The sequence below is a fragment of the Elgaria multicarinata genome, chromosome 3, assembly GCF_023053635.1.
Source record: "Elgaria multicarinata webbii isolate HBS135686 ecotype San Diego chromosome 3, rElgMul1.1.pri, whole genome shotgun sequence".
NCBI lineage: Eukaryota > Metazoa > Chordata > Lepidosauria > Squamata > Anguidae > Elgaria > Elgaria multicarinata.
Window position 1 is genome coordinate 30,653,218 of NC_086173.1, and position 13,177 is coordinate 30,666,394.

At 44.6% G+C, this 13,177-nt stretch overlaps 1 protein-coding gene across 1 annotated transcript in view; it reads right to left on the bottom strand.

Annotated features, from left to right (window-relative positions):
- NR4A1 (nuclear receptor subfamily 4 group A member 1) overlaps positions 1-12,805 on the bottom strand; it is a 43,469-nt gene extending 30,664 nt beyond the window's left edge. Inside the window, exon 1 of the mRNA XM_063119852.1 lies at positions 12,684-12,805. The gene's annotated coding sequence lies outside the window, so the exon portion shown is untranslated. The remainder of the gene's footprint in view (positions 1-12,683) is intronic.
- Positions 12,806-13,177: the final 372 nt, after the last annotated feature.

Consider the following 13,177-nt stretch of genomic DNA (forward strand, 5'->3'; position numbering starts at 1 on the left):
GCTCTGCCATATTGAACTCAGTGGGACTTACTTTGGGGCAGACATGCACAGAACCAGGCGGCAAGGTTTGGTTTTTAAGGAAACTTGATTTCACAATAAACATCATTAATTTATATCCCACCTTTCCACCAAAAATTCAGTCAGACCCAAAAGGTGTCAGACACCTTAGCAAGACATACACCAGTTGCTGGGGAACATGGGTGGGAGGGTGCTGTTGCACCGTGTCCTGCTTGTGGGTCCCTGGTTGACAGCTGGTTGGCCACTGTGTGAACAGGGTGCTGGACTAGATGGACCCTTGGTCCAATCCAGCACGGCACTTCTTAAAATGGTGAGGGGAGAAGAGTCCATCTAGGCCAGCCTTTCTCAACCTGGGGCGCTCCAGATGTGTTGGACTACAACTCCCAGAATGCCCCAGCCAGCTCTGCTGGCTGGGGCATTCTGGGAGATGCAGTCCAACACATCTGGAGCGCCCCAGGTTGAGAACCACTGATCTAGGCTCTTCTTTTCCCCCAATTCTCCATCTTGGTGATAGACAAAGGATTGAAACCTCCAAGTGGAATTCCATGTGCTAAGTATAAAAGACACCCAAAACTCAGCAGCTGGAAAGATTGATGTATTTTCCTATTGTTAAGAATATTTTTAGCCTCGGCAGCCTCTGGGTTTGCTTAAAGGCCTCACGTTTGTAAACCCGACTGCGTAACAAGATGCGTTTTTATTGCATGTTTGAGTTGAAGCCCTGGCGGGAATCCCGGAGCAGCTGCTGCGGAGAGGAAGGGCAGCGTCAGTAGGATCTTTCCAGCACTGGCTTTTTAGGGCAAGCCCAAAAATTTAAGGAATGTGGAACCGAAAGTGCCCTGCAAAATATATATATGTATGTGTGTGTGTGTGTGTGTGTGTGTGTGTGTATATATATATATATATATATATATATATATAATAATAATAATAATAATAAAATGTTGGTATTAGATCACAGAGGAATAATGGCACAGAGCTGCCCAGGAATAGCCAAGAGCAGATTGTAGCCAGCCCGACAGTTAAAAATAACTTAGCTCTGGCACAGCCTTTTTAGTTCAAGACAGCCTCAGAAACTTTGGAGTCAAGTCTCCTAACACAGTAGTGGGCAACCTCTTTCAGCCTGAAGGCCAAATTCAATCTGGGAGAGGTTTTGCAGGATCGCATTCCAGTAGTGGGCAGGCCACAGGCAAAAGGGGCAGGGCCAAATTACCCAAATCACCAGCCTAGTGTAGCTTAAAGCTCTTACTGCCAGCAACTAAACTTTAGAGGGGTGGAATTCAACCTTTTAGAATGAAGGGGGAAATCTGCATAATAGCTGGGAAGCCATCAAAGGATCCATGGCTGGGGGGCTGGGCGGCTGGGGGGAAGGTGTTAGGGCCAGGGGGAGAGGGCGGGGCATCTGGGGGAACATGAAGGTCTGTTTTAGGACCCCTGACAGCTGGATTTGGCCCCTGGTCTTGAAGTTTAACACCCCTCTCCTAGAACTAATAAAAAATGTGATGATTATCAAGTCAAGACCTGTTTCAAGGAAGGGTTCAAAGTCTCAGCCCCCCCCCCCCCACTGGGGTTACGATGAGGCTAAAAGAATAGGCCTTGGACCACAATGAGCTGAATAGCCGCAAAGGCTCCCTTGGAGATCTCGGGCCAGTCACCATTGGTCTCATAGAGGTTTGTTACAAGGATCAAAATAGAACAGCCTCCTATCTACCTTCATATATAAAGTTTCCAATATATATGTATAAACAAACACACAAAATACAGTAAACTTTTTTCAGCCAGAAATTTTTAAAAAAATTACTTTCTTTTCAAACTTCACCTTTTATTCCTTCTCCCTGTTCCCTCCCCCAGCCCTGTCCGTCTCACATAGATTTTCCCTATTTTTTCTTTCTAGGATGGTATATCATTTTTCTTTATCTTTTCCATTTTATTTTGTGTTATTTTATATTGTTTTTATAGCCCTACTTCTTTTTCAGGAGTCCCAGAGAGTCCTATAAGCTACTGCCAAAGTTGTTCTATTCTTTTCTTTCTTCATATATTCTATATATTTTTGCCAATCCTTCTTAAAATTATCTCTTTGCTTTATTGCTCTTTGAAATTGTAACTTCTGTGTCAATTTTTCAATTATTGTTATTTCCCAAATTTTCCTTTTCCACATGCCTACTGTTAGGCATCCTTGCCATCTTCCAATTTTTTGCTATTAGTTGTCTAGCAGCTGCCAGCATATATCCTATTAGCATTTTTCTCATCTTTTATTTTCTTTGACAAAAGTGTTCAACTCCTATCTACCTTCTTGAACATCTTGGAAGAAGAAGGGTGGATTGCCAATGCAACTGACCACTTTGAAATTGATTGTGAAGAAATTATTATGCATTTTCCTCTGGCCAGCTATGAGGTAGCTTATGGTGATTCCAGGAAGAATGAACGAACCATAAAAGGCAAAAAGCAAGCTAGGTGGTAGAACTCAGAGGTGCTATGAAATAACTTACTTGAAAGAAGCATATAGACGTAGTGGCCCAGTCCTCAAATTGCCTCAATGGAAAGTTCCAGTGATTTCAATTAGGGTACTTCAGAGCAAGCGGTTTGAGGCTTGCCACCTTACTGATGCTTGAGAGTGAGGCAAGACCTTCCCACCCCCCTGAGAGCATGGAAATGTGGTTTGCCACTCGGAGGGCAGGGGGAAACCTTCTTTCCACCATCACACTCAAGATGTCACCACTGAAGTTGTTACAGGGAGAAAGCTGTCAGGTACACCGGGTTCTGTTCCAGACCAATGTGTTACTACAGAATGTAGTAGTAATATCATCTAGTGCCCAGTACATAGCACTAGCAAACATGAGAATATCAGGACTGGAAAGAAGAATGAACTCAGAAGGCAGGTGTGCTGGAACTGCTTCCGAATGAGGAAAGCTTACGACGTCTTGGACAATTTAGCTCAGAGACAGGACGAGCGACGGGAGACATAACAGAGGTGTACAAAATTATGCATGGTGTGGTGAACCTGGATACGGAAACATTTTTCTCCCTCTCTCATAATACTAGAACCCAGTGGGGTCGTCCCATGAAGCTGACTGGTGTGAAGTCCTTCCTCACACAGCTATGGAATTTGCTGCCACAAGATGTAGTGATGGCCGCCAATTTGGATGGCTTTAAAAAGGGTTTACACAAATTCCTGGAGGAGGCTACCAATGGCTACTAGTCCTGATGGCTATATGCTTCCTGCAGTATCAGAGGCAGAGTGTTTATGTACATCAGTTGTGGGGAACACTCATACTCTCCTTGTGGGTTTCCCATGGGCAGCTGGTTAGCCACTGTGTGAACATAATGCTGGACTAGATGGCCTGTTGTCCAATCCAGCATGGCTCGTATGTTCTTACGAAGATCAAATCCAAGCAAAGCAATGTACAAGTTAAATAATCTGGGCTAGCCTTCCCTCTAGATGTGTTTGGGTTACAACTCCCAGCATGCTCTGCCCTCACCCACGTTGCCTTTCTCCATGCTGGGAGAGGCATGGAGAAAGCCCGCCTGAGTCATTTTAAACACTCTGGATGCAGCAGGTCTAGATATCACCCAGACTTTTAAAACTCTTTCCCGTTCAGCTGCTAAATCCATCCACCTCAAGAGACTGAGATGGATGTTTTATTATGGTTTTAATTTTTGTGAACCGCCCAGAGAGCTTCGGCTATTGGGCGGTATAAAAATGTAATAAATAAATAAATAAATAAATAAATAAATTATGGTGCAGTTCCTAAATTCTAACACAGATAAGTAATCCCCACCCCCCACTAGAAGCAGGCCCCGGCATTCCATTTTGACAAGGCTGCTCCGCCCATTACGCTGCCCTGTCCATTACATCTGGCTTTGCAGACATTCTGCCTTGACACAATCTGATATTATGTTGAGTTTGGAGCTGCAGGAAATGAAGTGAACAGCTGAGCAGCGGGCGACAGTGCCCCCTCCCAGCAGCCCAGGTGCAAACCAGATTAGCAAGATGTACATAGTCCTCAGCAAGAAGTACAGAGTCCTCCCGGCTCACTGCAGAGTGTTCTGGACAGGAATGCGTTGAGGGGCTTGGAGTTCCTGGCTGGGATTGTGATAGATTGATATCCTGAGCAACACAGAAGCTTCCAAGGAAGTAAGTCATTCCCAGGAGAGCTGGTGGAGCCTCACTCTGTTAAAGGTCACAAGGCCCTAATAGATGATGATGATGATGATTTATTACTTTTACATCTTTCCTTTTTCCTCTTGTAAGAAACTCAAAGCAGCTTTACATAGTCCTCCTCCTCTCCACTTTATCTTCCTAACAACCCTGAGAGGTAGGTTAGACTATGACTGGGTTCAGACCACATGCCAATGGTGGTTTAAGTAGTCGACAGATGGTTATTTAACCCAACATGGGTTATCATGTTGTGTGGAGTGAGTTTTTAATGAACGGTTAGTTATTTGGCCAAAATAACCAACGCTATGCAGAGTTGGCTATTTGAACCACTGTTGGTTATTGTGTGGTGTGGAGGGCACTGTTGGTTATTTTATCAGCCACAGACTCACAAGGCAAGAGCAGTCAAAGTGGTGGCTGCTATTCTAGTCCAGCTGGCTGGATAGATTTTTTGGCAGCAATGGCTGATGGGATACTAGCGGGAGGACTAAGCAGGGAGAGAGGATGGGGGATGAATGAGTCAACTCAGCATGGACTAATAGTCAACTCAACACTGATCCTAATCCACACCACGGTTGATTATTATCATGTTGTGTGGGGAGATAACTGTCGAGTTGATTATTACCCCACCATTGGCTAGCAAGTTGTCTGAACACAGCCTGAGAGTCACTGACTGGCCCAAAGTCACCCAGTAAGTTTCACGGCGAAGTGGGGACCAGAACCCCAGATCTTCTGAGTCTCAGTCCAACACTTGAACCAATACACCACACTGGCTCTCCAAAGAGTTTAAGGGACCTCTAAGTTACTAAACAAGGGAAGGACCTGGGCCTTTCTCTCATCAAGGCAGGTGTTCCATCCCTTGGGAGGGAGGACAGAGGGATGTAGCAGTTTGAATAGGAAGGCCTGATACATGATCTTTTCCCTACCAATGGGGAAAAGGCATGCAAGCCCATGCAATGTCCTAGATTAGCATTCTATTTTGAACTTATAGTTTTATAATATGTTTTACTATGTTCTTGTATTTTATGGTTTTAAGCTTTGTCTTGTAAATCACCTAGAGAGCTTTGGCTAATGGATGAGACAGAAATAGAATGAAGTAATACAAATTAAAACAAAATAAATAAAACCAGGGTGACCCGGCATTTAATCCCCATTCAGCAAGGATGCCCACTACATAGCCAATCACAATATTTATTATCCCTAACTTATCTCACAGGGATGTTGTGAGTATTTATTTGGGTAAATCCCATATTTGCCATCCCAAGGTTGTAGGAAGAAGCGTTGGATATAAATATGATAAAATAAGCTATGTCAGGTGAATTGAGCTAATAAGTTGGTTTCCAGATTTTAGGGTATGGCGCTTTGAATCATCCAGTTCATCTTTTCCATGGACTCATAGTAAAATGTTGGTTCAATCGCTTCAGCAGGCCAAGACTAACAGTTTGTGTTCACAAACCAGTTCTCCTGAGTTTTTTTGTGTGGGTGGGGTGGGGGGTACTCTGCTAGGAAAAGTTGTGCTTGGCAAAATTCTCTTTTCTATGTGACATGTTGGATTAGTTCGCACATAATACTAAACCCTAGTGTATTTAATTCATGGCTTGTTGTCCTATCCAGGGTTTGTCTGGCAGATAGAGCAAACCATGGTTCACTCTCACAAACCATGGGTTGTTTATCCTCCTTTGCCTTTTCCCTCCCTATATCCAAAATGCCTTTGTGGTGCTGTAGTAGTAGCATATGGAATTGGTGGTGTTGTTTTAACAACTTTTGCCCACCATCAGCTCTGTAGTCTGGCAAAATGACCCTCAGCTCTGAGTTTGCACATAGCAACCACCTGTGGTTTAAACAATCCAGAATTCATAACCCAATAACTCTTTCTTGGTTGTTTGTAGTAAACAAACTATGGCTTGTTAGCGTGGCTAAGTTCGCACATCACGACAACTCAGAATTCAACAACCCATACCATGGGTTAGCGTTATGTGTGAACCAGGTTATTTTATAAGGTCACTCTTTACTATGAAGGAGAGAAGGCTTTTATAATCTTTGTGTGGGGTGGAGGGGGGTAAGATACGTGACACAGGTGTATAGCGTGACCTCAAATGGCTTCTTATTGTTTGACAAGATCTTTTTCCCTAGGCAATGTACACCTGTGTGGCACATGCATCCCGGAGTCCTGCCACAACCATTTTGATTGGCAGAGAAACAATGCAATTCTAAAGCATCTCTCCTGGCACAAACTGACAACTGAAGGACAAGGTGTACGAACATGTCAGCCTGAGCACGGAGTTTGGAGAGACCTTCCAAGAAAAGCAACACGGTTAGAGGAAGGGCCCAGTTCTGCAAGAAAGGCATTTTTGTTTTTACAAAATCGTATTGTCCTTTAGCATAAGGAAGCTGCAGTCTCTCACAGAATCAGGGTAGATAAAAAGTTGATCCACCCCACTTATCCAACACTGGCTTGTGGGAATATTTTCAGTCCAATGTTTATATGAATAGAACATAAAAGCCATCCTGGATCAGACCAAAGGCCTATTGCGAGCCCACAAACAGGACATTAAATCCATGGCTTGTTGCCCCACCCAGGCTTAACTAGGTAGCACCATTGGCTTCCAATTCACTCCAGAATCCAATATAAACTTCTCCTGTTGACCTTCAAAGCTTTTCACGGTCTAGCTCCTGCCTATCTCTCCTCTCTCATCTCACACTATTGCCCCGCTCGTGCTCTTCACTCCTCTGATGCCATGTTTCTCGCCTGCCCAAGGACCTCCACTTCCCTTACTCGGCTTCGTCCTTTCTCTTCTGCTGCCCCTCATGCCTGGAACGCTCTTCCAGAACACTTGAGAACTACCAACTCAATCACAGCTTTTAAAACTCAGCTAAAAACTTTTCTTTTCCCTATAGCTTTTAAACATTGAGTTTGTTCTGACTCTATACTGTTAGCTTCACCCTACCCGGTGCCTGTTTACACTTCCCCGTGCCTGTTTGCATTCTCTTTCCCTCCTTATTGTTTACTACAACTTTATTAGATTGTAAGCCTACGCGGCAGGGTCTTGCTATTTACTGTGTGGTCTGTGCAGCACCATGTACATCGATGGTGCTATATAAATAAATAATAATAATAATAAAAAATAAATGTTTTCCATCAACTGGCATACAAAGGCATATTGCCTCTGATACAGGAGGTATATGTCATATATCACCAATACATCTTTGGGCAGGGCAGAAAATGCTCTGGGCATCTTTTGGGAGGTTGGAGAATGACACCTTTAACTAGTTTTATTCAGCCCAATAATATCCTATTTATTTAAGTGTAACTAGTTCTCCCTCTCATCTCGTTTTTTCTAGTCTATTGCTTTAATCCAGCCCTCTAGATGTGTTGGACTACAACTCCCTCCAGCATGGCCAATGGCTTGGGATCATGGGACTTGTAGTCCAACACATCTGAAAGGCCCCAGGTTGGGGAAATCTGCTTTAATCCACTATTTCAATTGCTTGTATTGCTTTGGGCCATTTCTCTTTGCAATACTCAAAGTGATTAGTCAACAGAAAAGCAACTAAAGTTTTATAAAATTATTTGGGGTCAAGGGGAAGATGGATTTACATCCCATTCCAGACAGAAATGTAGCCCTCTGTATAAGCAAGAACATCTGTTTTGCCCAGAACATTGCAGCTACAATTATTTCCAGGGTTTTTTTTTCTCCCCCACCTCAAAAGAATTCTTGCTACATTCTTGTCCTAGTAACAGAAAGTTCCATAGGTTAGCTATTTGCCAGCATGAAAGAAGAGTTTCCTTTGATCAGCTTGGAATCTGACTCGCCTTCCCCGCTCTCTCTCTCTCTCTTTGCCTTTTCAAAACAAAGCTGCAGGTGCAGTGAGCACCTTGTGCAGGAGCCATTTGGTCGCTTGCCAGCCGTGGTGGAGGGCAGCAGCCCCACAGCCGGTTCCAATCATCAGGGCCCCGGCCAGGAACTGCTAGCAAGGTTTGGCAGGCCGCACGCTCAACGCACGCATGTTTGTGTTTAAGAGGAAGCCAAGCCCACAGGAGCGTCAGAGAAAGCGTAAAGGGGTGTCCCACCCTTCACTGGACGTCAGCAGCTGGATGGGCACTGACTCACGTCAGCAGATCTTGAAAGTACACACCAACGGCCATATATAGGCCATGTGGGGAATCCCTTCTGAACCAGGAATCTTCCCCTCCTATCCTCCACGAACCTCCTGAATGACACTTCCTGGCTACAGCTGGAGAGAGAACTTGGGAGCCCCAGTCTGGCTGAGGCCAAAAATCTGATGCGGCCAAGTAAACAGTGTCTATGTTCTTCCAGCAGTGTCAGCACAGTTATAAGAGAGAGTTTCTTTTGCCAGAACTGAAGGCAAAACTCCAGAAAGGGAATTCACACACATTTTAGCACCGTCAAAGTGCCACTTGCCCAACATTTATTTATTTATTACATTTCTATACCGCCCAATAGCTGGAGCTCTCTGGGCGGTTCACAAAAATTAAAACCATTCAAAGTATAAAACAACAGCATAAAACCATAATATAAAATACAATATAAAAGCTCAACCAGATAAAAACAGCAGCAATGCAAAATTATAAATTTAAAACACCAAGTTAAAATTTATTTATAGACTTTTAAAATGCTGGGAGAATAAAAAGGTCTTCACCCGGCGTCTGAAAGCATATAATGTAGGTGCCAAACGAACCTCCTTAGGGAGCTCATTCCACAGCCGGGGTGCCACAGCAGAGAAGGCCCTTCTCCAGGTAGCCACCTGCCTCACTTCCTTTGGCAGGGGCTCACGGAGAAGGACCCCTGAGGATGACCTTAGGGTCCGGGCAGGTACATATGGGAGGAGGCGTTCCTTCAGATAGCCTGGCCCCAAGCCGTTTAGAGCTTTAAATGTTAATACCAGCACTTTGAATCTGGCCCGGACCAGGACTGGCAGCCAATGAAGCTGGAAAATGAATGCTTCAAGACATTTTTAGAGTCTGAATTTTAAACAGGGAAAATTTACACACACTCTGGTAATGATCTGTATCCATACGACTTGGAGGCAGTCAATTGGCAATATGACAATGGAACCAGTTACCTAGGGAGGTCGTGGGCTCTCCCACACTAGAGGTCTTCAAGAGGCAGCTGGACAGCCATCTGCTTTAAGGTTGATTCCTGCATTGAGCAGGGGGTTGGACTTGATGGCCTTATAGGCCCCTTCCAACTCTACTATTCTATGAATGTAGCAAAAACAACAAAGCATCTTGGGGCACCTTGAAAACATGAAACATGTTGCTTTTGCTGCAGTAGGCTAATACAGCTACCCTCTGGAAATCATGAATGTAGCAACCCTCTTGGTTGAGAAGAGCAAGGAGGGGTGTGTGTCAGATGTTTGGTAAGGAAATTTAATTGGGGGGGGGCTCTATAGAAGCAGCAGCACACCACTACCACCCTTGCTTTGAGCTAAATAATTGTCCTGCCCAACAAAAGGCATTCTCTCTAGGCTAACCCTTTGGTCTCAAAATATGGGGTGAAAGGAATAGCTGCAGCCTGAGGTTCCACAGAGGCGCCATCATGTAACTTCTTGCTAACCTCTTAATGTTCCAAAGCCAATATCTAAGGCTGTCTATATTTCACACTAAACATGGGTGGCAGAAGTTGAGTTATTTATTCATTTACTTGAATTTATAGCCCATCTTTCCATGCGAAAGCACCCAAGGAAGCATTTAACAGCATATGCTGATTCTATAACTGACCTGACAATAGTTGTTTTAAATGGATATTTTTGTTTTTATACTTTTAGTGGTTTAAAATTTTGTATATCTGTTTTAATGTTCATTGTTTTTAAATTTTGTAAATCGACCAGAGAGCTTCGGCTATGGGGCAGTATATAAATATAAATAAATAAATGCTCTATAATATTATGAAGTTGACCAATGAATAAAATGTGCACAAATTGTGCTACGTTCAACAATTAAGGTACTGAATATTGTTTTATTTAGAATATTCCTAGGCCAGCTTTAAGGGCAAAAGGCTGCTTGTAAGCCCTAACTTTGGCTTAAGCATTCCATTGGATACTGCCCACATAGTTTCAAGCTCAGTTTCACAGCCACAATGGCTAGAGAGTTGCTTTTTTATATAACTAAAGAAAGGCAAGTTATTCTCTGACAGATACCACACTCCATGCTTACCTAATGAAACTGCAAATTTATTTATTTATTTATTACATTTTTATACCGCCCAACAGCCAAAGCTCTCTGGGCGGTTCACAAATGTGTATAACACACTCAACTCTACCTACATCCTAAACACACCAATGTGATTCACAGAGCAAACAATAGCTTATCCTGCTGGGCACAGCTACATCAAAAAATTTTTTAAAAAAATATCGTTTGAAACATTGCCTAGGCTTTATTAGGTCATCAATGAATACTTCTATTTGGCAACTGGTACTGTCACTCCAGCAAGAGAAGCAGATTGAAATGAACATAGAATCATAGAATAGTAGAGTTGGAAGGGGCCTATAAGGCCATTGAGTCCAACCCCTTGCTCATTGCAGGAATCTACCTTAAAGCATTCCTGACAGATGGTTGTCCAGCTGCCTCTTGAATGCCTCTAGTGTGGGAGAGCCCACAACCTCCCTAGGTAACTGGTTCCATTGTTGTATAGAATCATAGAATAGTAGAATCTAAATTGCTTCTTGCTTGCCAGCCAAGCAAAGATTTAACTGTCCTCCTAGCATGGTTACTGACATCCAAGATTAAAAATCCTGAGCCTTCAGACTGTGGAGCAAGTCCTATTGAACTCAGTGTGACTTACTTGCAATTAAACATACTTAAGACTGCGTGGGTAGGTTAGTCCCTCCCCATACATACATATTCGAGAGTAATTCCATTAAACCCAGTGAGAGTGTATTTCTGAGCAGAGAAGTGGAGGATCAGGTTGAACAAGAGCTGCTTTAAGCCAACCTTCCTGCATTCGCACCTAGCACACCTCTGAAGTACTTTCATGTGTTACAATCCCTGGACTATCCGACATAAGAGGGTCTCCGAGATGATACATGAACATAGTTAATGAAAATTCTGATCCAGGACAGAGAGGGGGAACATGCAGCACTCTAGCTATCATTGGACTGCAACTCCCATCATCCTTAAAAGGCTTTTAATAATGTGCTGCTTTTAACAATGTATTAGTTTTAAATGTTTAAATCAATTATATGTATTTTATGGTGTTTGCATTTGTGTTGTACCCTGCCTTGATCTGGAAGGAGAGGCGGGTAACAAATAAATTATTATTATTATTTTATTATTCACCTTTAGCTATGCTGGCTAAGGCTGATGGAAATTGCAGCCCATCAACATCTGGAAGGCCACATGTTCCACACCCCTAATCAGCTTCACCCCAAACACATTTAGTCATTTACACACTATTCAATTGCATTCAGAGTATGCAGTCTACAATAGCAATGGGTCCAGCTCCTGGTCACCCAGCATGTATTTAAATTTTAAAAGCTTGTGCCAAAGTGGGAACAAAATAGTAGCAAATTGGATGAAAGCGCTACAGACCAAGTGTACTTTCAGATCTCAATTTGCAATTAAACTCACTTTCAGGAGTGGGAGGAAAAGCACTTCCGTTCTGACTAGAACAATCTTGGAAACTTCTTGCAAGACCCGAAGTAACCCGGGGTTTGCAGATTCCAGGGAGAAAGTAAAGTGAGACAGAAGCGGGACCGCGTCTGCAGAACAGAAAAAGCCTTTTGAATAGCATCTAGCCCACAGTCTTCCATACAGAACTGAAATGAATAGTCAGTTGTGGGGCCAAGCCCCACAGTTCCAAGAATGAAAGAGAGTCCTGGGTGCGAGATCCCCATTAGAATCCAGAGATGGGGGTTCTTCCAGATAGAGAGTTCCTAGTGCTACCAATCAGAAGGCATTGTGCAACTATTCTGATTTTTCGTCTTTTAAGGGATTTTCTGCAGTAAGGAAAAAAAAACACGAAAGAAGCAGTAGGAAAACCAGGGAGGGTTACGAGTGGAAAACGATCCACCCCCCCCCCTGTAAAATCCCATAAATGAGGCGGGGCTATGGCACAATAAAAGCCTCGTCTGGACAAACCCATAAATACCATATATAGCACCCTGATCCTCTCTACGGATGTTTAGTCAATTAATTGAACCCACTGTAGCTTTTCTCCCAAGAAAATACCCACAGGATTGCAGCCTACGACATATGAGGTTGGCGCGTGCGTCCCAAGACCTCCCCAATTTAACCCCTATTTTCTCTCCAACAAGTTGAGAAAGATCACGACCTCGATACGAATCAGAGGAAAAGCCCTGTATCCAATACCCTCCCTCATCTGAAAGAGAGTGGGAGGACTTTCCAGCAAGACCCAAGAGAAACCGAGGCGACATCCCTGGTTACCTGGGAGTAAGCCCCACTGGACTCCGTGAGACTTACTTCAGAGTAGGCCTGCACGCGATCACGCGGTAAGCCCGAGGGCAGGGGGAAAGACCCCCATCAGCTCACCTGCTGACCGCTCATGCTCCTCTGCCTCCACTCCCTGTCCCTCGGCGAATTCTCCAGGGCAAGCAGCCCGGCGGCGGGATCCGGGCGAGGGCCTCCCGAGCCATTGTCAGCCCCGGCCTACCTGCTCTCCCGCCAGCGACCCACTCGCCCGCGGGGAGCGGCTGAGCCCCGTCTCTGCTGCCGCCTCCCGCCCCCCACGCCTTCGCTGGGGCCGTTCTCGCCATCGGCCTGCCGCTTTATTTTCTGCAAGCGCCGCCCCGGCCAGGAAGGAGCCTCCGTGACGTCAACGCCGGGCTCCATTGACGTCGTCGGAATCCCAGCCATCAATGGGGCTAAAAATAGGCACCCCCGGAGCCAAGAGACAAGCCCAAGCGCGCAGTCCCGCCCCCTCATTGTGTCGCTGCTGCCGTCGCCGTCCTAGCTCGGCGGCACAACAGGCGGGGGCTGATTCTGAGTCGTGGCGGCGGCGTTTGCCCGGCTAGACCCGGGCAAGC